General features: G+C 46.0%; 1 protein-coding gene across 4 annotated transcripts in view; it reads left to right on the top strand.

Annotated features, from left to right (window-relative positions):
* The window catches only part of OSBPL6 (oxysterol binding protein like 6), a 182,745-nt gene that overhangs the window by 8,780 nt on the left and 147,375 nt on the right, over positions 1-26,590 (top strand). For all 4 annotated transcript variants that reach the window (XM_030580624.1, XM_030580622.1, XM_030580623.1 and 1 more), the window contains exon 2: positions 3,926-4,021. The gene's annotated coding sequence lies outside the window, so the exon portion shown is untranslated. The remainder of the gene's footprint in view (positions 1-3,925; positions 4,022-26,590) is intronic.

Here is a 26,590-nt window from a genome sequence, read left to right as displayed (position 1 = left end):
ATCCACTCCAGTTTTAAAGGTCCCAAATATGAATGCCTCCTCTGCTTCACTAGAGGCTTTTCCACAGCTTATAATAGAACTCACTGAAAGGAACCTTCCTGATATTCAACCCTTTCTAATTTCCTCCTATTGTTCCTAGCTGGAGCTCCTTTACAATTCTGTGTATGAATTCAGTTTACAAAGGGACTGTTATATTCTTGCTATGTGATGTCATGCCTGTGACTATGCAGTTCAAAATTGCCCTGGCCTTTATAGCTGCCATCTCATATTGCATATTCACTCATAACTTGCTGTCTGCTGTCACCACACATCTCTTCTGGCATAATTGTTTCCCAGGTTTCTCCCCCTATTTAAAACTGTTTGGTCTTCCTCTGGGAGATGCGGTTTGGGGTTTGCCGCTTTTCTCAATTTAATATCCTCTGAAGTTCATCACTATGTTGTTAACTCCTTCCTTCAGATCATCATAAATAAAGATGTTAAATCAGATCAAATACCAATCTTTACTGTATTCCCCCGAATTAGATATGTTACCACTTTACATTACTCTTTATTGTCCTTCTGCCAGTGTTCCTACTACAACCAGCTTGCATTAATTTTAAAAAAATTGAAAATTCTCAAACTGGGGGGTCAGGACCCTTCAGGGGGTTGTGAGGTTATTCAATGGGGGTTGCGAGCTGTCAGCCTCCACCCCAAACCATGCTTCGCCTCCAGCATTTATAATGGTGTTAAATATAAAAAAATGTTTTTAATTATAAGGAGGGGGCACACTCAGAGACTTGCTGCGTGAAAGGGGTCACCAGTACCAAAGTTTGAGAACCGCTGAGATATACCGTTCTTTACTAAAATATATTAACTACTGCATTCTAATAATCCACTAGCATTATATAATTTATTTTGTATCTACTGCATTTACAAGTAATACTTAAGATTATGAAAAATGTTAGTGGGGAAATAATATTTTTCTACTCTTTTTTTAGTTTATTTACTTTGTACATTTGGCAGCATTTTGTTTATAATTTGGTTTCACTGTTCCTCTGTATAATCATTTTCTCACTTACTAAAAAGAGCCTTATAAACATCAATAGGGGAGCCGAAAAACCCTGAACACCATTTATAAGGTTTCTAAAAATATAATGACATACTGTTTAAAGGTACTTTATTAGAAACTGAAATAATTTAAATGCGTCAATTTGTGGGAAAATCCAGTTTACCGAGACCCTGTAAGGAGGGATTTGAATTAAGAGAGTGGCTCTAATTGTGTAGTTATGTCAAAAACGAAATCATATTGTCTGGCATGATCCATTCCCTATAAACCATGCTACTTTTCAGTACATGCTCCATTATCTTCTCAGTGTTGGATTTATTTTTTTCTATTTGTGAATAAAATTCCTGGTGAGAACATGCAGGCTAACTTATTACTGTGGTAGCATGAAGAATTGGCCAATGTTTTAAGCATAGTTGTAAAAACTAATTCTAAGATGAACTTTGGACATATGTGGTGAAGTGGCACCATTGATGTGAATGGGAGCTTTGCCATTGACTTCACTGAATTTCACCTAATTAAAAACTGATTTAGTCATTTTAAGGCACTAAATATAAGGAAAGGTCTTTGTATAAATTGCATCTATTAAAAATAAATATTTTGGCAATCATTAGAGTCTGGCTGAATAAGCATTATTTATTTACTATACTTACTGATACCACACATCCTGGGTACATACTTACATGGCAGAAATAATAAGGAAATAGGATATAAAAACTGTTTGAAAATAATAATAAGGATCTGATATAGGTCAGAAAGTACCCAAACTCAGAAAAATAAAATAAAATAAAAACATTTCTCAATTTATATGCCTTCTATATAATATATTACTGCTGGTGGGATTCTGTGTCTCTGTGTATGCACAGAATTCATGTCCACCGCAGATTTCTTTGTTTCCCTGTCAGAAAAATGATTTTCTGACAGGGAAACAAAGGGAAGCTGCAAGAGCAGTCACACACCACTCCCTAGCTGCACAGGAACATTGTTTCAGGCACCCAGAGCAGCCGCAGAGAGGTAAATCACTGCTGGGCTGGGGATACTCAGCCAGTGCCTCCTACCCTGAGCCTGGATTAGCTGCTAGTCCCGGCTGGGCTGGAGGCGATGCGACTTCCTCTTCCCCTGCAAGGAGTGGCTGGGGTTGTGTCAGACCTACCCCCAGAAACCTTCCCCAGCTGCAGAAAGTTCAGCATCTTCCCCTGTTTCCTTCCCCCATTGCTCTTCAGCTGTGGCATGAGGGGTCACTGTGTGGGGAGCTGCTCCCTCCTCTGCCCAACCTCCATGCATTTGGACCTCCCATACCCAGGCACCCCCGCCAAGCCTCACACGGTACATCCAGAAGCCCTAGCCTTTCATACCCAAACCCCACCCCACTGAACCTCAACCCCTGCATCTGGAGCCCCCCTGCACCCAGCTCCTCTGCCTCAGGACCCCCGCCCCTGCACCCAGACCACCCCCCACTGAACTTGCTGCACTCAACCCCCCACCCAGACAACCCCCACCACCACCCTGAACCCCCACATCCAGACCCCTATGCTACTGACCCCCAATTAGGTGCACCCAGGCCCCCACCCCACCAAGCCCCAGCACTCAGACCTCCCTGCTGAGCCCCCCACACCCAGATCTCTCTGCTGAGCCCCAGCCACTTTCACCTGGGGAAGCCCCAGCAGAGTCTCATTGCCCCTGCACCTGGAGCCCCACAACAAGCCTCTGTGCATGCAGGTCCCTCCACACCTGGATCCTCCACTGAGCTGCCTGCACTAAGGTATTTCTGGGGCAGGCCCAGACCTTGTGCTATGTCAGGGTTGGGTGCAGCCTCACCACTGAGTCCGTGTCCCTGGGGTGGGGAGACTGCACCTTTGTGCAGCCAGTGGCCTGTGCTCCTCACTGCCATGCTGGAGCCTCTGCATTTATTTAATGACAAATAAAGCTTGCAGAATTTTAAAACATTGTGGGCAGAAATTTTAATTTTTTTGGTGTAGAATTTTTATTTTTTTGGCACAGAATGCCCTCAGAAGTAATATATAATGAGGTGAATTAAAGATGTCTTTACTTGTCCTAAATAGGTGTGTAGCTCCAAAAAGGCTAATAGAACTATGCTTTTTTACAGCAGCTTTGGATCTAGCTTGCAGTGTCTATTTTAACTTCTCTCACAGTAAAGCAAGTGTTGTTTCTTGACATCAGTACATGTTTTCAGTTGTTGCTGTACAGTTCTCTTTCTTTTATTTGTTCCCCTCATTTCATTTGAGTTGTGGACATTTTATAAGTTGAAAGAGATGTGTGTTTTATGCTAAGAGGTGATAACATGTTTGTGGGTGATATGACAGTTTTATTCCATTGCATAGATTCCAACATTTCTGGCAGCTTTACCATGTTGAAAAGTTGGCTGAAACAAATTGCCCTATATGCTGCAGGTATCTTGAATTAGCACCTCTTATTGTGTGCGTCTAAAATGATCTTGGTTAATTAGAAACTAAAAATGTGTCAAAAGGGTGTGATGAGGTATTTCAAAAACAAAACCTTAAATGAGTCTGTTTATGGACTGGGGTTACTTTCTATCTGCAAAAAAGATCTTTTAGCTGTATTTACCTAAGAAAGTCATTCAGATAATCGTAATTCTCATTTGCATGAGAAATACCCAACTACCTGCACTTTTTGACAAATTAGATAAGAAATAATGGCTAGTATTCAAAACAATTGATAAAATTCAGCTTGAAATGTATGCATTCTCTGAAAGATATTTCATTATATAGAAATCTATTATAAACAAAACTTTAATAGAACCACTGAGATATGTACACAACCAATATGAGTAACTGTGTGTTTATCTTTGTTGTGGTTTTCCTTGTCCTCTTTCTTATGCTCATTCCTACTGTCTTCTTTAAGTTTAGGCCCACATCTTGCAGTACACTGATGGATCACATACATGGTAGGAGGGACCTTAGGATCTGATCTCGCAGACACTTCAGTTGAACTACTCATGTGAGTAAAGTTAAGCAAATATGTAAATGTTTGCAGGACTGGGGCCTGAGATTATGAAGTCATTAAGGCAAGCACAGGGTTTTTTACTTGTTGGGTAGTAAGCTTTTGGTGTTGTGTACAAAAATAATCACAAACTGGATGAAGTGTTGGGGTCAATTCTGCAGTCCTTGCTTAAGCAAAACATCCTTTGATTTTAATGGCAGTTTTGAAGAATTTGTCACACATTCCTTATGTTTTTGTAAATTGACTAAAGGGAAAATGATTAAAACAGCCCTCTCCAAGCAACCACAAATTCAGTACTAGAGCTGACTAAGCTATATAATAATACTTACCACTTCAGAGGGACTTTTGTACTCAGTTTCTCACTGAGTGGGATTGTTTAGATAGTAATATAAAGAATTTCTTTACATTTTATAGATTATAAGGTGATTGATAAATGAATCAATTATTTGAATAAATTAGAATATCCATATGGTAATTTATCAGCTCACTGAAACATTCAAAAGTTGCATCCTGGCATATCAAAAGTTCATTAGGAAAGAAGGTTATATTGCATGTTTCCAAAATTATTCACTTAATCCTCATAAGTATATCTCCCTACCAAACAGCAGAGTTAAGTATTTGATCAATTTAAATTAAAGTGATCATTTACTACTTAAGGCACCTTTGTGTCTGGACTGTAAAAGTACATTGCACTTCCCTCTCTTCTCTTGCGTACATGCTGATGAGGCACCCATCTTCAAAAATTGTTGTGAAAGCCTTCAGGAGGGTTTACCATTAGTATCATGTACAGATCTTTAGGTGATCTCATCATCTAGCGTCAATAAATGTGTCAGTTCCACAGAGGAGAGAGGTCTCAATTTCTTTTTGTTTTTGCATAATTTTGTTTTTCACATACTGCAGTAGCAGTTCTACACACATAGTGACAGTCTTGACTTTCAGATCCTGTTTATTACTGAATTCTGTACAATAAAACATGATTACACACACAAGAGGTGTGTGTTTCTCAGGTTCTCTCTCTGACCATCTTCGACACCTATGTAATGTGCTGAACTCATCTTACATTCCTCCTCTCGGGCAGGACTTATAGATCCCAAAAGAACACTGGTGATTCCCATATGTATAGAGCCCTGCACGGATACAAAAATGTGGATCAGCATCTGATCCACATCTGCACTCGCAGCAGCAAGTCATCTCGCAAGGGCTAGCAGGGGGATGGAGGAGAAGGGAGTGAGTGGGGAGGTGGGGTCTTACAGGGAAGAGGCAGTGTGAGGGTGGGGTCTCAAGGAGAAGGAGCAGTGTCGGGGGAAGGCTGAGGGGAATGGACATCGCATTGTGTGCTGCTCGCGAGCGATGCAGCAGTGCATTTTACATCACAGTGAGGCAGAGGGGTGGGGCGCCGGTGCTCCATCCACTCCAATCCCCATGGCTGGGGGTGGGCCCTGCTGCCCAGGAACTGGCAAGCCCAGGGCTGGGAGCATGGCCAGTGCTGTCTGGCGAGGCCATGGTGGGGATACTGGCGCTGCCTGAAGGGCCAAGCTGTTGGACAGGAAGTGGCGCAGTGAAGGGGTGCTGGACAGTCCTGACTCAGGCCTGCTGCCCAGCTCCGAGCATGCTGCACCCCTAGGGCTCCCCAAACTGGACGCTGCGGGCCAGGCACTGCCAGTTGGTAGAGCCCTGCAAGGTTGTATCTGTATCTGATCCACTGTCTGCAAAAATGGTTCGTGGATATCTGCATCTGTGGATGTGAAACGGATATCTGGGATTTGCAAGGCTCTACATATGTAATGCTAACAGATCGGGAGAGAAAAGTCTTCAGCTCACAAGTAGCATAAAACTGAATAAGTAGCATAACATTGGAGCTGGTGGAATAATGGTGAAAAATTTCATTCACATAGTTTTACTAAACATTTTAAAGTTTGATAATTTTTGAGCAAAAAATTAAAACCAATTGCTACTTATTCATACAGCAACGCTGCGTGGTATGGTATGGAATGCAGTTTTAATAATGATCCTGAACATTTTTCAGTCTTTTATAAAATTTGGAGAGAATATTTCCAGTATTCTGTTCCAAAATAATTGCTTTATGCAGTAATTGTATTGGGGTTTTTACATGTAATTTTTATTAATAGTAATGGGAATTACACAGGTAAATCTTTGGTAAAACAAGGGAGAGCAGAGCCTGTCTCACATAATGTTATGTTAAAACTTACAAAAGTGAATTCCCATTTGCCATGCATAGTGAAAATAAACTCTCATTGTATGTTACACAGATAAGTGTATTTATTTATAGCAGGGGATCTCAAACTTCATTTCACTGTGACCCTCTTCTGACAACAAAAATTACTACACGACCCCAGCAGGGGACACCAAAGCCTGAGTCAGCCTGATTCCCACTGTCCCGGGAGGGAGAGCCAGAGCCCAAGCCTCATTGCCTTGGGCAGGGAAGGGGTCAAAGCTGAAGCCCCAGGGCTTCAGCCCCAACCAGGGGGTCTGTAACCTCAGCACCGCTGCCAAGGGATGAATCCCTTGGCTTTGGCCCCGGCCACGGGGCTTGGGCCACGGGGCTCAGGCTTCAGCCCAGAGCCCCAGGAAGTCTAAGCCAGCCTTGGCAACCCCATTTTAATGGGGTTGCTACCCAGTTTGGGGTCCTGACCCACAATTTGAGAACTGCTGATTTATAGGATAGTTTTAAAATGATGTTAAATTTAGCTTTCATTGCTTTATAAATAATGCATAACTGTATCTTAATAGTTTTATTGTAAAAAATCAAACTTTCTAGGAGGAGCCCTGATAAATGTAGTTGTCACCTTGCCTTCTTTTAGCTAGTATATTCATACATTTTAGATCATTAGTACCTAAGCATTACAGTTTGAATTTAAAGACATTGGGCATAGTCATGGACTATGATATAATTCCACAAAAGAATTTTTCCACAAAAGAAAATAAATTTTCTATTTTTGAGAAATAGATGCAGTATAAAAATAACTGGCGTTTTACAGAGTTTCTTTTATGTGAATGCACGTTTGTAACATTACTTTGGGCTACTTCAAAAGAATGTTAGTTTCTTAATGTGAAATGAACTAAAGAATGTATTTCTTTAAAGTACAGCTTGAAATCTGTTTAGCTTTGTTGTACAGCAAAAGTTTTATTGGCATCCTGGAGTAATGTGCAGCTCATGACCCTGACTGTTCAGTGTATAAGTACATTGATAATGAAACAATTATATAATTATGAAACAATTCATATAGCCCTAGAACAGAGGCAACTTGGATGTTAACAGATTATGTAGGTTACATGTTCACAGAAAATTGTGGCAGTTCTTCTACATCTCCTGGTGCAGTGCACTGATTTGTAAATATAGATGACCTGTATAAATGTGTGTGTGTATGTATATATATTATATATTCTAAATTTATCAGCACGTACCTTTTTACTTTAGTTCTATCACTGTCACGTACAATTCCTTTCATTTCTGATTTCCTTCCATTTAACGTCTGTCTCTGACAAAGCAGCCTTTGTTTAAAGATGATTGTCTTTTTTGTTATCCGGCACATTTGGGTAATCTGTCAGCTGTTAAATGTACCTCCTGTATTAAAAAAAAGTACTTGTACAGACATTTGGCCCTAAATTCAGTGCTGAAATGCACATTTAGCATTTAACTTAGCTGTGTTAAAGGGATAATTTTTATTGGTCTGGAGGCTGGAGTCTCTTCAAGATCCATGGCAGTCCCAATTCCCAGAGTTACACTGATCCTCTCCCAGTTTGGGAAGGCCTGGATGCTACTGTATTCTCAACCTGTTCACCATTACTCCTTGGCGTGACCGATGGTGAATGGGTAATATAGTGTGGTTTTTCTAGCCACTGGCAAACCAGGAAGCAAGGCACCTTATTTCTGATCTCCTATAAGACATGTTAGATTGTTGGGAAGATGCATTTAGAAAGTCACAGTTTTTTATATAGTTAACTAATTTTAAACAACTATAAGCTTTCTAGTAGATCCAGCAACGAAGAGTGGTCCTGTTGGATATTTGCCATAACTTGTGGCCCAGTGTTGGTGTTAAAGTATAGCATGGCCCTTGTCTTGTGGAGACTTGGCACAGTGGTTATAAATATACTCTCTGACACTTTAGAAGTAAAAGTCCACATGTGGGAGCTGTTGTGTCCACTGTATAGCGAATCTAGTGATATTGCTGAATCCTTCATCACCTTTGAGAGGCTGTGTATGCTCCATGCAATTTCTGACAATCAAAAGATGACCACTTTGGGTGCAAAATTAACTGGGAGAGCTTTGGACATATTCAATAAGATGCCAAAGGATGATGCTTCCAATAACAGTAAATTTAAGGAATTGGTTTTTAAACCATTTCAGATTACACCTGACATTTATAGAGTAAAATTTAGAAGTAAGAGAGGGTCTGGATTAAATAATGTGGTTTGTGTGAACCAAATGAGACATCTAGTCATAAGGGGGTGAGGGGAAAGGATATGACAAGCTTTGAAGGAATGTGTTATTTGGTTGCTCAGGAACAGTTCCTGAATATGTCTAGTGATGCTGTAAAGCAGTGTTTATGGTATAAAAAAGTAGAAATGGGCAATGAATTTGCAGCTTATGCTGATAAATTTGAGCAATTCCAAGCACCTAGTAGGAATAAATCACAGGCAGAGGGGTTAAAGTTTGGTGGGAAGCAAGGTTCCCATTTTACCCCTGGGATGAAAGAGAGTGGACTGGAGGCTGGATGCTCACCTCCCCAAGTTCACTCCTCCAGTCCTCATCCCAAATCTCCTGTAAAAGCGGAAGAGCCCAGAAGGTGCTATCATTGTAATTCCACTGAGCGCCTGCGGAATAAATGCCCTGTGCTGAGTGGGAACAGGCAGCAGGCAACTCATGGAAATGCTGCTACCCAGAATACAGAGGCACCTCAGGCAGTTGCCACTTATCACATAGGATTTGTCAAGGTTGCCACTGCACAGCCAGACAATGTTAGTGGATTATTGAAGAAACGCACACAAGCATAAAGATTACCCCAGGAACTGTGTGCAATAGAAACCTCTGAGATAGCTCTACACAATGGGAACTGTTTGACCCAGGTGACAGCAAAAATGATTTCCAGCAAGTGTGTGTGGGGGATATATAAAAGAGGCACAATGACGACATGAGGTAACCTCACTCTCCCTACAAGAACGCACCTGAAAACACCTGAGGAGCAAAGACTGAACTGTGAGAAGTGATGGTACCAGGCTAAGATTTTTAGCCTGTGTAAGTAAATCTGGGAAAGCCAAGGCAGATTCTTGTGCCTTGAGAATCTGCCGGCCTGTTTATCACTCAGGGTGAGAATTTGCTAATTTGTATCCTGTCTGTCTAGCGTAGTAAGCTCAGTTTGCATCTTTTCTTTATTTACCCTAAGGTAATCTGCGTTGTTCTGCTTGCTATCCCTTTAACCACCTAAAATCTATATTTTATAGTTAATAAATGTATTTTATTTATTATTAAACACGGGTTTTGTAATTTCTAACTGGGGGTGGGGGAAGAAGTCGTGCACATCTCTCTTCACATTGAGGAAGAGGGCGGATTTTTATGAGCTTGTGCTGTGCAGATTTTTCTATACAGTGCAAGACAGTATTATTTTGGGTTTATCTCCCAAAAGGGTGTGCACGTGAGTGCTGGGGGTGTCCTCTCACACAGAGGTGACTTCATTCTTTGGCTGCAGCTGGGTGTGGCCCTACCTATGTGTGTATGTGCTGCGAGAGCCTAATTCAGCAAATCAGGGAGTGGGAACCCACGCTGGTGGATCGGGAGAGGCTCAGTGAAATCCCGGTACATCAGGTAGCATCCCAGAAGAGGGGCCCAACCTGTCACAGTAATGTCAGATAGATGCAACATAAGAAATTGCTGCTGTTTGCACTAGTGATATGGAACATTGTCTTGAGAACTGCAGAAAAGAGAGAGATGCAAAATTGTTTAAAGTGACACTGTCAACCTTGAAATCCTCAAAAATTTTAAAATTGAGTTAAAATGTACTAGATCTACCAATTTTGGGGACTTTACCATCATATTGTCCATTTAATAATTTTTGTTGTCTTCCCGGTTGCGTTGTAACAGACAACTGGGGAAGCTGACTGACTATACAGGGAAAACAGTACAAGTGTCTAAATAAAGTGCTGTGAAATTAGTAAAAAGTAAACAGATGGAGAAAAATAATTAATTTGCTAATTTTCATTGCACCTAACAGTAATGTTACATGCTGTTTATAATGACAATAGGTGGAAAAATTTTCCAACGATTATTATTTTTTTTGGATGAATGGAGTTCTTTTAAGATGGGTTATACAGTTTAAAGTTCTGTTAGCAGCATAAAAAAATGAACTTATCAAATTTTATTTATATCATGGCCAGTTTTCTGCTAATTATGGACTGGACTTTCAGAAATGCCAGTCTCTTAGAAGCACAAGTCCTATTGAAGATAAATGGGACTTGTGCTTCTAAATAACTTAGGTAACTTAGGGTCGGATTTTCAAAAGTACCAGCTTCCTTCTACTCTGTGTGCTATTTTATGCTAGGTGTACTAGATTTAAGCCCTGATCGTGTACCCAAGTGTTGGGGGTCTGTGCTAGTGAATCCAGGACCTAACAGTTTGTGAAGAAACTAAGGACAAACCTGGTCAGGTAGTTATTATTTTATCAAACACCAACACTGAGTTTGATGTTGTAAAAACATAAAGAATGAGAGTTTACAGTTTAAGGCCCCACTCTTGCAATTGTCTTTATGTGGGAGAACTCTTGCACCCCTTTGCAAGGAACCATTGACTTTTGGGGGGGCTGTGCATAGGAATGTGGCTGTGCACAGTCACGTGCCTGGATTAGGGCCTAACTAAACCAGCAACACACAAATGCAGTCGGAGATGCAGAAGATGGTGCAAGCTCAGAATTTCAGAAAAAATGAAATGGAATGTTCGCAGTTTTACTGCCCTTGGTGAGCGTTTTATGAGCCTCCTGGAAAAAGTGAGTCCTGAGAAGGGGTTTGAATGACAAATTAAAGAAAATCCTGGTCTTTGTAGAGAACTCAGTGATTAAATTATTTGTTACAAATTATCCAGCCATCCTGCATCTGAACTGTAAGATTAGTTCTTCTTCGAGTGATTGCTCATATCCATTCCAGGTAGGTGTATGCGCCGCGTGTGCACGTCTGCCGGAAACTTTTTACCCTAGCATCTCCAGTGGGCCGGCAGGTCGCCCCCTAGAGTGGCGCCAGTATGGCACCAGATATATACCCTTGCTGGCCCACCCGCTCCTCAGTTCCTTCTTACCGCCGTGTCGGTTGCTGGAACTGTGGAGTGCGGCTTGCTGACCTCCATGTCCCTAGCTCTCCTGTACTTGTTCGTCGTTTTTAGTTGTAAATAGTTCATAGTTAAGTAGTAGATAGACTGTTAGCATAGTAGTTAGTTAGAATCTTGTATATAGTTGTCTAACATCGCTTGCGGGTGGGCCATTGCCCTCCCCGGTTCCCGGCACCGGGCCCATGTCTGGCTCGCCGGGCTTCAAGCAGTGCTCGGCATGCAAGAAGCCGATGCCTACGAGCGATCCCCACGACGCGTGCCTTAAGTGCCTGGGGGAATCGCACATCAGCGAGAAGTGCCGCATTTGCAAGACTTTTAAGCCTCGCACAAAGAAGGAGAGAGACCAAAGACTCCGCGCTCTCCTTACGGAAGCGGCTCTGTCTCTGGCACCGGCGGCGCAGTCAGCCAGTTCTACTCCGGCACCGGACCGCGCCGGCACCGGCAAGAGTCCCCAGCACCGACCATCTCCGGCACCGGGAGCAGACTCACGTCCCTCGGCGTCTGCAACACCATCCAGGCAGGCCCGAGTGGAGCGCCCGGCACCTACCCTGGCTGCGGCACCGCCTGCAGGGCTGCTGTCGACTCCGGGCCCGGAAGGTCCGTCGAGTCCAGCCCCTCCTAGCTCCCCCTTAAGATCAGGGGTCGAGCTACGGGTACTGTCTACGCCGGAGACCTTTGCCTCGGCTCGAGACTTGATCGCAATGACGGAGCCATCGCAGCCTCAGCCGGCACCCCCAGGATGGGTAACCTCCAGGGGTAAACCGATGCTTCGAGCGCTGTCTCCCGAGTCCCAGCACCGATCACCCCGGAGGCGTGAACGCTCGTGCTCTGGGCGCCGCTCGGAGTCCCGGAACCGCTCTCCCAGGCGGTACCGGTCGTACTCGCGGCACCGATCGCCATCTGCACGGTCCCGGTCGGGCTCGTCTCACCGCCGGCACCGAGACTCCAGGAGCCGTTCACCTCGGCGTTCGGCTCCTCGGTCGACCTCCCGGCACCGAACCGGTGGTACGTCCTGGTCCCGGTCGACCTCCTGGCACCGCGCCGGTGGCAGGTCCCGGTCTCTGCTGCCGTCCCGGCACCGCGCTCATTGAAGGTCGCGGTCCTGCTCCCGGCACCGACATCGCTCCCGATCCCCATCCGGATCCCGGCACCGGTCATCACGCCGATTCCGATCCCGGCACCGATGTGGGTTGCGGCACTGAGCCTCGGCACCGAGGGGAGCGTCGATCTCGGCACACAGAGTCGCATACCAATCAGGCTCAGCGCCTCCGTGGCCTTCTAGGGAGCCATCGGTCTCTTCCCAGACTGACAGTGCCTATGCCATGGGCCAGGACAGACACTCGGCCCTGTTCCAGGACCCTCCCCCACAAGAGCGAGGGCCTCAACAGTGGTGGTTTTGGACCCCATGGGCGTATTCCCAAGCCCAAGGTCCGCAACACATTACCCCCGCCCTACGGGGGAACGCAGACCTCCAGAGGCGACGGTATCTAGACCCCCTCACTCCCCAGAAGCAGACGGCAGGTCCAGTCACCGGGACCCAGAGCTCCCTCCAGGGACGGAGGTGCAGCCCCACACGGACCCCCCCGTAGACACTTTGTTGCCGGGGGTTTCCTTGTCCTCTTCTCCGGATGAGGCAGTGGCGGGTACCTCATCCTCCAGTCCTCCCCCGCTGGATCTTAGGGCACACCAAGACCTCCTCCGCCGGGTGGCACAGAACCTGGACTTGCAAGCAGAGAAGGTGTCTGAAATTGAGGACCCAGTGGTGAGCATCCTTTCCGCCGATGCGCCCACCAGAGTGGCCCTGCCCTTTATAAAGACAATCCAGGCCAACGCCACTAACATCTGGCAGTCACCGGCCTCCATCCCTCCGACCGCTCGAGGGGTGGAACGAAAGTACATGGCCCCCTCGAAGGGCTATGAATACTTATATGTTGACCCGACACCCTGCTCGTTGGTGGTCTAGTCCGTGAACGACAGGGAGCGCCACGGGCAAGAGGCCCCAGCGCCCAAGTCGAAGGAGGCGAGACGAATGGACCTCCTGGGCCGCAAGATCTATTCGGCGGGGGCGCTACAGCTCCGGGTCTCAAACCAGCAGGCCCTCCTCAGCCGCTACTCCTTCAACTCGTGGGTGGTGGCGGGGAAGTTCACGGAGCTCTTGCCTCAGGACGCCCGCCAGGAGTTTTCCACCATCCTGGACGAGGGCAAGAAAGTAGCAAGAACATCGCTACAGGCCTCCCTTGATGCTGCCGACTCGGCCGCTCGGACCCTGGCCTCGGGGCTCACGATGCACCGAATTTCTTGGCTGCAGGTCTCTGGCCTTCCACCAGAGCTCCAACATACAATCCAGGACCTCCCCTTTGAAGGCCAGGGCCTGTTTTCTGATAAAACAGACCCTAGACTAAAAGACCTCAAGGACAACAGGGTCATAATACGGTCGCTGGGCATGCATACGCCTGCGACACAGCGCAGGCCATTCCGGCAGCAGAACCAGCAGCAGCAGCGGCGGCCGTACCCTCAGTTCCGCCCGCGGAAGGACCTCTCTAGGCGCCGCGGCAGGAACAACCGCCGCAGGCAGTCCGGTGGCCAAACGGGGCAGAACCAAGGCTCCGCCAAGGCCCCTCCAGGGCCTAAGCCTTCATTTTGAAGGTGCGCCTGAGGGCGCAGTACCAGTTTCCCCTCCGGATCCCTCCCCGCAGTTTTCCAACCGCCTTTCTTTTTTCCTCCCGGCGTGGACCCGAATAATGTCGGACCGTTGGGTCTTGTGTACGGTGCAGGCTGGTTATCGCCTGCAGTTTTCTTCATTTCCCCCCCCCCCCCTCCATCCCCGTCCCTCTTCAGGGACCCCTCTCACGAGCAATTCCTCCGTCAGGAGGTACATGCGCTCCTTGTCAAGGGAGCCATAGAGGCGGTTCCAGAAAACGAGAAGGGCAAGGGGTTTTATTCCCGCTACTTTCTAATCCCCAAATCCAAGGGCGGCCTCAGGCCCATCCTCGACTTGCGGGAACTCAACAAGTATATCGTGAAGTTGAAGTTCCGCATGGTATCCCTTGGAACCATCATCCCATCCCTGGATCCCGGAGACTGGTACGCCGCCCTCGATATGCAGGACGCTTACTTTCACATCTCCATTGCCCCCCAACACAGACGTTTCCTCCGCTTTGTGGTCGGCCGCCAACATTATCAATTTGCGGTCCTTCCGTTTGGCCTCTCTACGGCCCCGAGGGTGTTTACAAAATGCATGGCAGTCGTCGTCGCACACCTTCGACATTGCCGCATTCACATCTTCCCCTACCTGGACGACTGGCTGATCCGACGCACATCGGAGCTGCAGGTCCGCATCCATGTCGACAGGATCAGCACCCTCTTTGCTGCCTTGGGCCTCGTCATCAATGTGGACAAGTCTACTCTGCTCCCCACGCAGCGGATAGAGTTCATCGGGGCCGTTCTGGACTCCACCCTGGCCAGGGCCTTGCTACCCTTGCCCAGGTTCCAGTCGCTGTCGGCCATCATTCTACGTTTGCAGGCGGCCCCGCTGACCTCTCTACGAACATGTCTGGCCCTTCTAGGCCACATGGCAGCCTGTACGTTCATAACGGCATATGCCCGACTCCGCATGAAGCCTCTTCAATCATGGCTCATTGCGCAGTATCGGCTGGCCAGACATTCGTTGGACACAGTCGTCACCGTTCCTCAAAGGGTGCTGGACCCTCTTCGCTGATGGCTGGACCAGTCCGTAGTCTGTGCGGGGCTCCTGTTCCATCCGCCCCAACCCTCGGCATCCCTGATCACGGACGCCTCAGATCTGGGCTGGGGGGCACACTGCGGCACCCAGAGAACTCATGGCTTGTGGACACCTCAAGAGATCAACCTCCATATCAACATACGAGAGTTGAGAGCGGTCCGCCTTGCTTGTCAAGCGTTTGTCCATCTCCTTCAAGGTCGTTGTGTCGCGGTGTTCACCGACAACACGACGACCATGTTTTACATCAACAAGCAGGGCGGCACCTGGTCCTCTCCCCTGTGTCTCGAGGCAATGTGCCTCTGGGAGTTTTGCATAGCCCATTTGGTTCACCTTTCCGCCTCCTATCTCCTGGGAGTGCGGAACACTCTAGCGGATCGGCTGAGCAGATCCTTTCCTTTCGCATGAGTGGTCCCTCCGTCCGGACGTCGCCCTCTCACTCTTCCAGAGGTGGGGTCGTCCCCGGATGGACCTCTTCGCATCCAGGCAGAACAGGAAGTGTCGAGCATTCTGCTCCTTCCAGGGTCGGGAACCAGGGTCTCTAGCAGATGCATTCCTGATCCCATGGACAGCCCACCTGTGTTACGCATTCCCTCCCGTTCCGCTGATACACAGGGTTCTCCTCAAGGTGCGCAGAGACAGAGCCTGGGTGATTCTCATAGCTCCAGCATGGGCCAGACAGCATTGGTACCTCATGTTGCTGGACCTCTCAGTAGCCAACCCAGTTACCCTGCCCCTACATCGGGACCTGATCACCCAGGACCACGGCAGGCTCTGTCACCCGGACCTTCCGTCTCTACACCTTACGGCATGGCTCCTGCGTGGTTGACAGGCTCCGAGTTGCGCTGTTCTACCCCAGTTCGGGAGGTTCTCATGGACAGTAGAAAGCCTTCCACCAGGGCGACTTACTCAGCTAAGTGGAAGCGTTTCTCCTGCTGGTGTTCAGAGAAAGCTCTTCGCCCTATGGAGACTCCCGTCACCACTATTTTAGACTACATCTGGTCCCTCAAGACCCAGGGTCTGGCGTTGTCGTCCCTCCGGGTCCACCTAGCGGCCATCTCCGCGTTTCATCCTGGAATGGACGGATGTTCTGTCTTCTCCCACCCTATGGTGGCGAGATTCCTGAAGGGACTGGAGCGGCTCTATCCACAAATCCACCCTCCGGCCCCTTCATGGGACCTCAACCTGGTCCTAACTCGGCTCATGGGCCCTCCATTCGAGCCATTAGCTACTTGCTCCCTGCTCTATCTCTCGTGGAAGACCGCCTTCCTAGTGGCCATTACCTCAGCTAGACGAGTGTCCGAGCTGAGGGCCCTCACAGTGGACCCACTGTATACCATCTTCCATAAAGACAAGGTACAGCTGAGGCCTCACCCTGCCTTTCTTCCCAAGGTGGTCTCAGCTTTCCATGTTAACCAAGAGATTTTCCTCCCAGTCTTTTTCCCAAAGCCCCATTCGTCCCGCAGGGAGCAACAGCTCCACTCGCTAGATGTCCGTCGGGCGCTAGCATTTTATGTGGACAGGACCAAACCCTTCCGCAAGTCCCCCCAGTTATTTGTGGCGGTAGCGGACCGGGTCAAGGGGCTGCCGATTTCCTCCCAGAGGTTATCTTCCTGGGTTACCTCCTGCATCAGGACCTGCTACGACCTGGCCCACATTCCGACGGGCCATGTGACTGCTCACTCCACCAGAGCACAAGCATCATCGCTGGCTTTCCTTGCCCGCGTGCCAATCCAAGAGATTTGTAGGGCAGCGACCTGGTCATCGGTCCACACATTCGCTTCCCATTACGCCCCGATTCAGCAGTCCAGAGATGATGCGGCCTTTGGCTCTGCAGTACTCCAGGCCGCGACCTCTCACTCCGACCCCACCACCTAGGTAAGGCTTGGGAATCACCTACCTGGAATGGATATGAGCAATCACTCGAAGAAGAAGAGACGGTTACTCACCTTTGTAACTGTTGTTCTTCGAGATGTGTTGCTCATATCCATTCCACACCCGCCCTCCTTCCCCACTGTCGGAGTAGCCGGCAAGAAGGAACTGAGGAGCGGGCGGGCCGGCAGGGGTATATATGTGGTGCCATACTGGCGCCACTCTAGGGGGCGACCTGCCGGCCCACTGGAGTTGCTAGGGTAAAAAGTTTCCGGCAGACGTGCACGCGCGGCGCATACACCTACCTGGAATGGATATGAGCAATACATCTCGAAGAACAACAGTTACAAAGGTAAGTAACCGTCTTTTGTTATAACTGTTTCTCTTTGTGGTGTTTATACTTTCACATTAGGCATATTGAAGTTCATAATTACCACTCCTGTCATTTGACCTTCAAAATACCTTGCTAGTAAATTATTTTGATGTTTAATTATTTAAGCTGTCAGGCCCCTATCCACAAAGGGACTTAGGTGTTGCAATCCTGATTGTTGCGATGTTTAACTTCTAAATGTTTAGTAAATCGCAGGAACAACGCTGTGATCCAGAAAGCCTGAGATAGGTGTCTTAGACTGTGATCCACAAAGCTGGCACCTTGGCGGTGAGCTGCCTAAGCCTGCCAATAGAGATGCCAAAAAGAGGGGTGTGTGCTAACCCCCACTCCTCTCATGGAGTTAGCCGTGACTGGGCTGCAGGGAGGCATCTATTGCTGCTAGTGATCCACAACTAGGAACCCCTCTCCTGAAGTCAGATGGTATAGGTGCCTGAAAGGTGTCTTGTTAGGAGTCTGCTTCAATTCACACAAAATGGCTGGAGGATGAGGTGGTGCCAACTTCATAATTTTTAGCTCAGCTGTTAGAGCATTCACCTGGGATGTGGGAGACCTGGTTCAATTCCTTCCATTGCCTGGTGAGAAGAAAGGATTTGAATGGGGGTTTCCCGTACTTCTTGGGAGAGTGCATTAACTACTAAGTTATGGGATATTCTGGTGTGCATCTCCTTCAATCTATCCTGTTGAAGCTGTTCCACTTTGGCTAAATAATAAAATAGTCATTAGAACAGGTGGAATGGAGCTCAGGTCTTCTACCTCCCAGGTGAATGCCCTACTCGCCAGACTGCAGGGTTATTGTCACTCTCATTCTCCCTCTGACCCAATGACTCTTTCAGTAGTTATACACAGTGGAATGGCTTCAACAGGTGAGACTGAACGAGCCACACATCAGAGTATCCAAAGCTCAGTGATTAGTGCACTCTCTTGAGAGGTGAGAGAGCCCTGTTTAAATCATTTCTCCTCTTTAGGTAGAGATGGGAATTGAACACGGTTCTCCCATATCCCAGGTGAGTGCTCTACTGGAACAAAAGTTAGAAGGTGGGCACCAACACCACCTCCTCTTCCACTGCTTCCTCCTCTGGCCAGATTTGAATGGGGCCCAATCTGGTAGGCAACCTCTTGAGCACACATACAGGATCAGGCCCAGTAGGAAGATAGGCAAACACACATTGTCCTGCACTTCCGGGGTTGCTCTGGGACTTAGGTATTTGAGTACCTAGAGTGTGACAGCAGTGTCTATGCTTGAAGGTAAAAACACAGGAAGCTAGAAACCTTTGTTGAAAAAACGTGGGCATCAAGTGAAATAAGGTGGCTACAAGGTAAGGCAGCAGCCAAGCGAAAGTTTTGTGGGTCGCAGTGGAACCTGCAACTGGGATTTAGGCACCTAAGTATCTTTGTGGATCTGGGCCTGACACAAATTGAGCACAGTATAAAATCTGAGATGGATGATGTAATAGGCAAAAGAATAAAAATAGCCATGACTTTGGAGTTTGTTCAAAACCAACAGACAGTTCTTCCTGTTGTGGTCAGGTTGGCAGGCCAAATACACAAGGGGGGAATTTTTTCAACACAAGAAAGCAAAACTCTCCTATATGGGCTCTTCTCTGCCCAAGTTCTTCAGCTGACAGCACAGGAGGGCCTGCTCAGTATTGCCAATCCCAAGTGTTCAAAATCCATGACTCAGTCCTCAATAAATTATGAGATTGGCTTAAAAATAATGAAATTTTATAAAAACAATAAAATTGGGGTTCTTTTTATTTGCCTTCTTGATTTTAAACCTTTGAAATATACTTCAGGCCATGTTTTCAGGCCTTTCTGTTCAACCCATGAGGGCTGGAACTCATTTATTTATTTATTTATTTTTAAAGAAAGCTGAGGTTCTCACTTATTCACATGACTCTGAATAATGGAAAATCCTTAAATACTTCTCTCCCTGTTGGGATGCCTTGTCAGGTGCTGAGCAACAGTTCTCAGCTGTTTGCTCAGGCAGAGAGGTGTTCCAGGCCTCCCTGCACTTTGGCATTGTGTCCTTGAGCCCAGAACAGCAACAGGGTTTCTTCCTCGCCTTTCTGAGGCCACTTCTTCACACTGATCAGCCATATTCACTGTTCCACAGGTATGTTCCTTACAGAAAATCCTTGAACAGGGTTGTGCTGGCCCCAGTGGCCTTTTGTGCTAGTTTTAAAGGGCCAGTACACCCTGTTAGAGGTATTTGAAATTTGAAGCACATTTCCCTATTACCTAAAAATGTGGTGATCATATTGTAAGTTCTGAGAAGTGTTCAGGCTAACAGCTATGATGTATTTCTATTTTAAAAAATTCTTCAGAAAATTACATGCGTCATGTCAGGTTCCCACAAATTGCAACATAGAAAGTCAATTCTTGTTCAGCTGTATATTTTCATTAGAAACAAAATAAAAAAAGAACATGGAGGTGTGAGTGGTCTCTGTATTTACCAGCTAGAAATAGCCATTCTGAATGCAACCAGTCTGCATTTTGTCTTTGCATTTTACAGACTCTATGCTTGGATATTTATCAACTTGTTCTGTTTGCAATCTTTTTTTGGATTTAAAAGATGAATCCTAAAAGGATGATAGAATTGAGATGGATCCTGCAAACCTTCTCTTGCATGTTTATGTTTTGAGGGGGGGAAGTATTTTATTTGAGGAAAATATGACACCTGAAAATGATTGTCTTAACACGTGCTAGTTTTTCTAATGCAGTGATTCTGTAATGCAGTGTCTGGTGCTACGTTTATGGTCTCGGTAGTATAGTCTGTATGTGCTCTCAATAAATAACAGTTCTACTGTGGCATGGTTTTTTGATTTATTTTTTTCAGATTAAAATTTACTATTTATTTATTGCCAGCAAGGAGGTTTCCTTCTTAATACGTTGACAGCAAACCAAATGCATTTTCATTTTTTGTTCAGTGCTGTTTAAATCATTTTCCAAATTTCCCACACGCTTCCTTCTGAAATAGCCTCTGAGTAAGTTCTATATCAGGAGTTACTTCTAATTATTCTGTAGTCTTTTAAGCACTATACACTTTAGATTCCCATTTCACATACTTAACAAGAGTGACAGAGGACAAATAATCAGTTGGTAAAATGCAGATTCAAATGTCAGATATACAGCAAAAGTCAAGTAGCTTTTCTCTCTTATTAATTTTGTTTGTGCTAGCAGGGGGATTGCAGACATCTGAGTAGAATGCAGAAGGCAATAGCATTTGCTTCACCAGATGAAAATTAAAGAGATACAGCATCTTCAGGCAAAGGTATTCTATCCTATGAAGTGAAGTATCAGAGGGGTAGCCGTGTTAGTCTGGATCTGTAAAAGCAGCAAAGAATCCTGTGGCACCTTATAGACTAACAGACGTTTTGGAGCATGAGCTTTCGTGGGTGAATACCCACTTCCTCAGATGCATGTAGTGGAAATTTCCAGGGGCAGGTATATATACGGAAAAGGATAAATGGACACAAATCAGACATTAGGAATGGCAATATACAAAAACCTGTAGGAGAGCACTTCAACCTCCCTGGCCACACTATAGCAGACCTTAAGGTGGCCATCCTGCAGCAAAAAAACTTCAGGACCAGACTTCAAAGAGAAACTGCTGAGCTTCAGTTCATCTGCAAATTTGACACCATCAGCTCAGGATTGAACAAAGACTGTGAATGGCTTGCCAACTACAGAACCAGTTTCTCCTCTCTTGGTTTTCACACCTCAGCTGCTAGAACAGGGCCTCATCCTCCCTGATTGAACTGACCTCGTTATCTCTAGCTTGCTTGCTAGCATATATATACCTGCCCCTGGAAATTTCCACTACATGCATCTGAGGAAGTGGGTATTCACCCACGAAAGCTCATGCTCCAAAACGTCTGTTAGTCTATAAGGTGCCACAGGATTCTTTTCTGCTTATCCTATGAAGTGGTAAATCTTGCAAACAGTGGTGTTTAAATTGGGATAAGCTTTAGCCGATAGCACAGTATGTTCATATTTGCACATTATTGCAAAAAGTACCTGAAAAGCCTAAATGCTGGAGGAAAAGGGGGGGCCTATGGTATGTGGCTGTATCACGTTTTTATGACTTGCAGCTCTGCATTAAGATAATGACTACAGTAACTCCTCGCTTAACGTTGTAGTTATGTTCCTGAAAAATGCAACTTCAAGCGAAACAATGTTAAGAGAATCCAGTTTTCCCATAAGAATTAGCGTAAACAAGGCGGGGGGGGGGAGGGTGTTAGGTTCCAGGGAAATTTTTTTCACCAGGCAAAAACCTATATATTTTATAGATATACACACAGTATATGTTTTAAACAAACAATTTTAATACTATTCACTGCTATAATGATTGTTAAGCTTGGTTGAGGTGGTGAAGTAGAGGGTGAAAGAGGGAGGGATATTTCCCAGGGAATGCCTTGCTGCTAAATGATGAACTAGCACTTGGCTGAGCCCTCAAGAGTTAACACATTGTTGTTAATGTAGCCTCTCACACAAGGCAGCACGAACACGAGGGGGAGGAGAAAGCATAGTAGACAGAGACAGACACACACCTTGTGTGTGGGAGAGAGAGATGCACACTGCCCCTTTAAGTAAGCTGACCCACTCTTAAGTGCGTTGTCTTTTTAAGTGGATCAGGAAGTTGAGACAGCAGCTGCTGCCTCAGGTGCTCTCTGTCTCTCTGTCCGTGTCCTCTCCCTGCTCTACAAGGAGAAGGGTAAGCGGGGTGCAGGGGGAAGAGGGATACCTTGACATTAGCCCCTCCCTTCCTCCTCTGCACAGCAAGCAGGAGTCTCTGGGAGCAGCTGCAAGGCAGAGGGCAGGAGCAGCACATGGCAGTGGGGGGAGGGACAGCTGACCTGCCTGGCAATTGATAGCCTGCTGGGCGGTTGCAGCATAGGGAATTTAGGGGAGCAGGGAGCTGATGGGGGGCTGCTGGTCCACCCTGGTTATAAGCCCCCAACAGCTAGCTGCAACGGGGTGATCTTCCTACAAGCAGTGGACAAAGCAGGCAGCTGCCAAACGACGTTAGAAGGGAGCATTACACAACTTTAAACAAGCATGTTCCCTAATTGATCAGCAACATAACAATGAAACAGCATTAAATGGGAGTCTTTAAGTGAGGAGTTACTGTATTATAAAATCTCATGCTTCGGAGCTTCAGGTGGTTGCCTGCAGGAGTCAGGAAGGGATTTTTCTCCCTGATGCACAATTTATTGGCTAGAGGTATATTTTTTTGTAGTTCAATGTAGTTTTTATTTTTTTCCTTCTTCCTTTCTTCGAAGCATCCAAGAGTAACCTCAACTGAAGATAGGGTGACCAGGTGTCCGTTTTTTGACCAGACTGCCCAGTCGAAAAGGGACCCTGGTGGTTCCTGTCAGCACCACCAACCGGGCCATTAAAAGTCCAGTGGGCGGTGCTGCAGCGCTAAGGCAGGCTAGTCCCTACGTGTCCTAGCTGGCACCACACTGCTCTGCGGTAGCGCCCAGCAGGTTGGTTCCTAGGTGGGAGGGCCATGGGGATCTGCATACTACCCCCATCCCGAGCACCAGCTCCGAACTCCTATTGGCCTGGAACTGGCCAATGAGAGCGGGGGTGGGGAGGGGGCAGTGCCTGCAGGTGACAGCAGTGTGTGGAGCCTCCTGGCCCTCCTGCCTAGGACCCGGACCTGCTGGCTGCTTCTGGGGCGCACACAGCATGGTGCCTGGACAGGCAGGCAGCCTGCCTTGGGACTTGCCGCTGTGCCGCTGACCGGGAGCTGCACAAGGTAAGCCCACGCCTCAACCCTGAGCCTCCCCGCCCCAAATGCGGAGCACCCTCCTGCACCCCAAACCCCTCATCCCCAGCCCAGAGCCCACTCCCACACCCTGAACCCTTCATCCCCAGCCCCACCCCTTCAACTCTTGTGTTTGCTAGATTGCAGACTGCAAGGGACTCAGAGTAGTTTGACACATACATGCGCACACTCTTAGTATCTTAAAAAGCAAAGACGTTTTGGAGCATGAGCTTTCGTGGATGCATCCGACGAAGTGGGTATTCACCCACAAAAGCTCATGCTCCAGAACGTCTGTTAGTCTAGAAGGAGCCACAGGACTCTTTGCTGCTTTTACAGATCCAGACTAACATGGCTACCCCTCTGATTCTTAGTATCTTAAGCTTCAGCATACATGCATGCTAGAGCAGAGAGCTGTGCAGCGTCTGAAACAGAATTGGATTTGATAGCCATTGCTGTTGTAATTTTTTACAAAATGATTTGACTGAGGACCTGAGGATAACTTATTTAGATGTGCAACTTATTACAGTATTTTTCATAGTAACTATTTTCTTTCCCCCCATTTCACATGTTTAGCCTCATGCTGCAGTTCCATCCACAAAGCAAATTATATTACCTTTTTATTGTTAAACAGCTAATTAAAATGGTCATAATAGTAAAAGAGCTAAGAAGATGTTAAAGAAAAACCACAACTTTCCATGGAGAAGAAGAGACTGAAAGAAAGCTAGAAATCAGGGGACCTTTTTCTAGTGGTAGTAGATAAAGGAATATAATTAAAGACTGTTTACAAAGGTAAACAATTCTAAAAAGTTCTTCATAGTAAAAAGGCAAAGTAACATTCATATTGGAGTTGGCATTTCTAAACATAATAGGTGACAATTTCCTAACTCAAGAAGTGTTGCAGACAACACAGGGAATTTCTGTATTAGACCGTGTCCTTGCAGATAAAGAGGAATTGATTACAGATAAATAATGGAGAGGAGAGGTCACTGATTCAAAGCAGTCTGGATTGCTTGGTAAACTGAGCTCCAGCAAACAATATATGTTTTAATACAGCTAAATGTAAATGTATACATGTAGGAACAAAAATGTAGGCCACACTTCCAGGATAGGAGAGACTATTCTGAGAAGCAATGATTCTTAAAAAGATTTGGGGATTATGGCGGCTAGTCAGTTGAACATGAGTTCCCAATGTGATGCGGTGGCTAAAAAGGCTAACTCAGTCCTTGGATGCATAAACAGGGAAATCTTGTCTGGAGTAGAGAGGTTAAATTAAATTAGGGGAGATATCCTATCTCCTAGAACTGGAAGGGACCTTGAAAGGTCTTTGAGTCCAGCCCCCTGCCTTCACTAGCAGGACTAAGTACTGATTTTGCCCCAGATCCCTAAGTGGCCCCCTCAAGGGCTGAATTCACAACCCTGGGTTTAGCAGGCCAATGCTCAAACCACTGAGCTATCCCCTGCCTGGTCTGTGACTGCTGCAGAAATATGTGTGTGTCTAGTTCTGGTGTCCACAATTCAAGAAGTATATTGATAAATTGGAGAGAGTTCAGAGAAGATCCATGAGAATGATTACATGACTAGAAAACGTGCCTATTAGTGATTAGATTTAAGGAGCTCAATCTGTTTAGCATAGCAAAGAGAAGATTAAGAGTTGACTTTATTACAGTCTATAAGTATCTACATGGGAAACAAACATTTAATAACAGGTTCCTTAATCTAGTAGAGAAAGGTAGAACACAATCCAGTGGCTGGAAATTGAAGCTAGACAAATTCAGACTGGAAATAAGGCATACTTTTTTAACAGTAAAAGTAATTAACCACTGGAAGAATTTACCAAGGGGTTATAGTGATAATTTTAAAATCAAAATTGGATGTTTTTCTAAAAGATCTGCTATAGGAATGATTTTGGATATGTTCTATAGCCTGTATTATACAGGGATTCAGAAGAGATTATCATGATGCTTCCTTCTGGCCTTAGTATCTATCAGTAAGGCTACGTTTTAGTCATGGTTATTTTTAATAAAAGTCATGGACAGCTCATGGGCAGTAAACAAAAATTCATGGCCTGTGATCTGTCCATGACTTGTACTATATACTCCTGACTAAAACTTGGGCTCTCTGGAGCCGGGGGCAGCCCAGAGGTGCTGAGGGGTGGGGTGGTGATGTGTGACCGAGGACCCCCGCTACTGCTGGGGGGCAGGAGAGGGCTGGTGGAGCTGGCAGGTTCCCGATCCAGTTCCATGTGGCTCCTGGAAGTGGCTGGCATGTCCCTGTGGCCCCTACCTAGGTGGACTCGGAGGTACAGCCAGGGGTTGTCCCTGCCCTAAGTACCCGCTCAGCAGCTCCCATTGGCTGGGAACCACGGTCCCCAGTTTGAGACCCTCCCCCAATTTAGTGGCTGTGTGGATGAACTTCTGTACTGGTAAAACAGGTTCAGGTTTCCTCTTTCTCAGAATGTTGTTACAGTAGGGACTTGTCACATGTTTCCCCCCACAAAATCTTTCAGACTTGTATTGAATACATAAAATGTGGAGTGTTGCACATTTTTGGGAACCAGTACACACACAACTTGTGTTCTGACAAGTAAAATCATCCTGTTCCTTTATCTTTTCTTCTAAATAGCTCTTATTTGGGAAGTAGTTTAAAAATATTGTTACACTGGGAGTCATCAGATGGTGCTATTACAAAGTTGTACAAATGCTTAGTGTGTAAATAGTGTATAGACTTTGAAGAAATAATGTACTGTTGTTTTATGATGCTGTTTGACCACCTCTGTTCAACGACTCCTGTATATAGAGTAAATAAAACAAACTACACCAGGAAAATATGTAGACTAGCATTATTGAGTTCTCCTCTAGTAGGAAATCTGCTTTGAAATCTGCTACTACGTGGCAGAGTGCTCATAGTACTGACAAAATATTTGATGTCAGAGGGATATTGGTTTCTCCAGGAGGAGAGATTGGAAAGTCATGAAGTGTGTCTTCAAAAATGGCAGGTAAATATAATACTTTAAATGTTTGTTCAATAAGAAAATATGTGATGGAAAATGTAAATAGAAAGCTACTTATTAGCGCATATTTTTCTTATGAAGGGATTTCAAAGTATTGTGTTGTGCAATTCTTTATTTTTAAGAATACACATTTATAATTTTATGTAATCCTAATATAAAAGTGACACTGTTATGAATGGGCATACATGGTACAATATGCTGATTTTTATGTCAAAGTCTAAATGCTTGCTATCAAGCTGTCTGGAGTGACTTACGACTGAGTGCCAACCTCAGGGCAGACTGTCAAAAACAATGCATAAACCCCAAACTGGTTGTGTGTTCTATATTTAGATTTCACCAACCAAGTATCAGGTGTGAACTCCTCAAGCACTATAACAGCCTTAACATGGAGTTACAGACAGTCCCTTTGGGCACTCTGGTCTATCTTGCCAACCAGGCAAGCTTGACC

This window comes from Gopherus evgoodei, chromosome 11, assembly GCF_007399415.2.
Source record: "Gopherus evgoodei ecotype Sinaloan lineage chromosome 11, rGopEvg1_v1.p, whole genome shotgun sequence".
NCBI classification, from domain to species: domain Eukaryota; kingdom Metazoa; phylum Chordata; order Testudines; family Testudinidae; genus Gopherus; species Gopherus evgoodei.
This window is presented reverse-complemented; position numbering and strand designations above follow the sequence as displayed.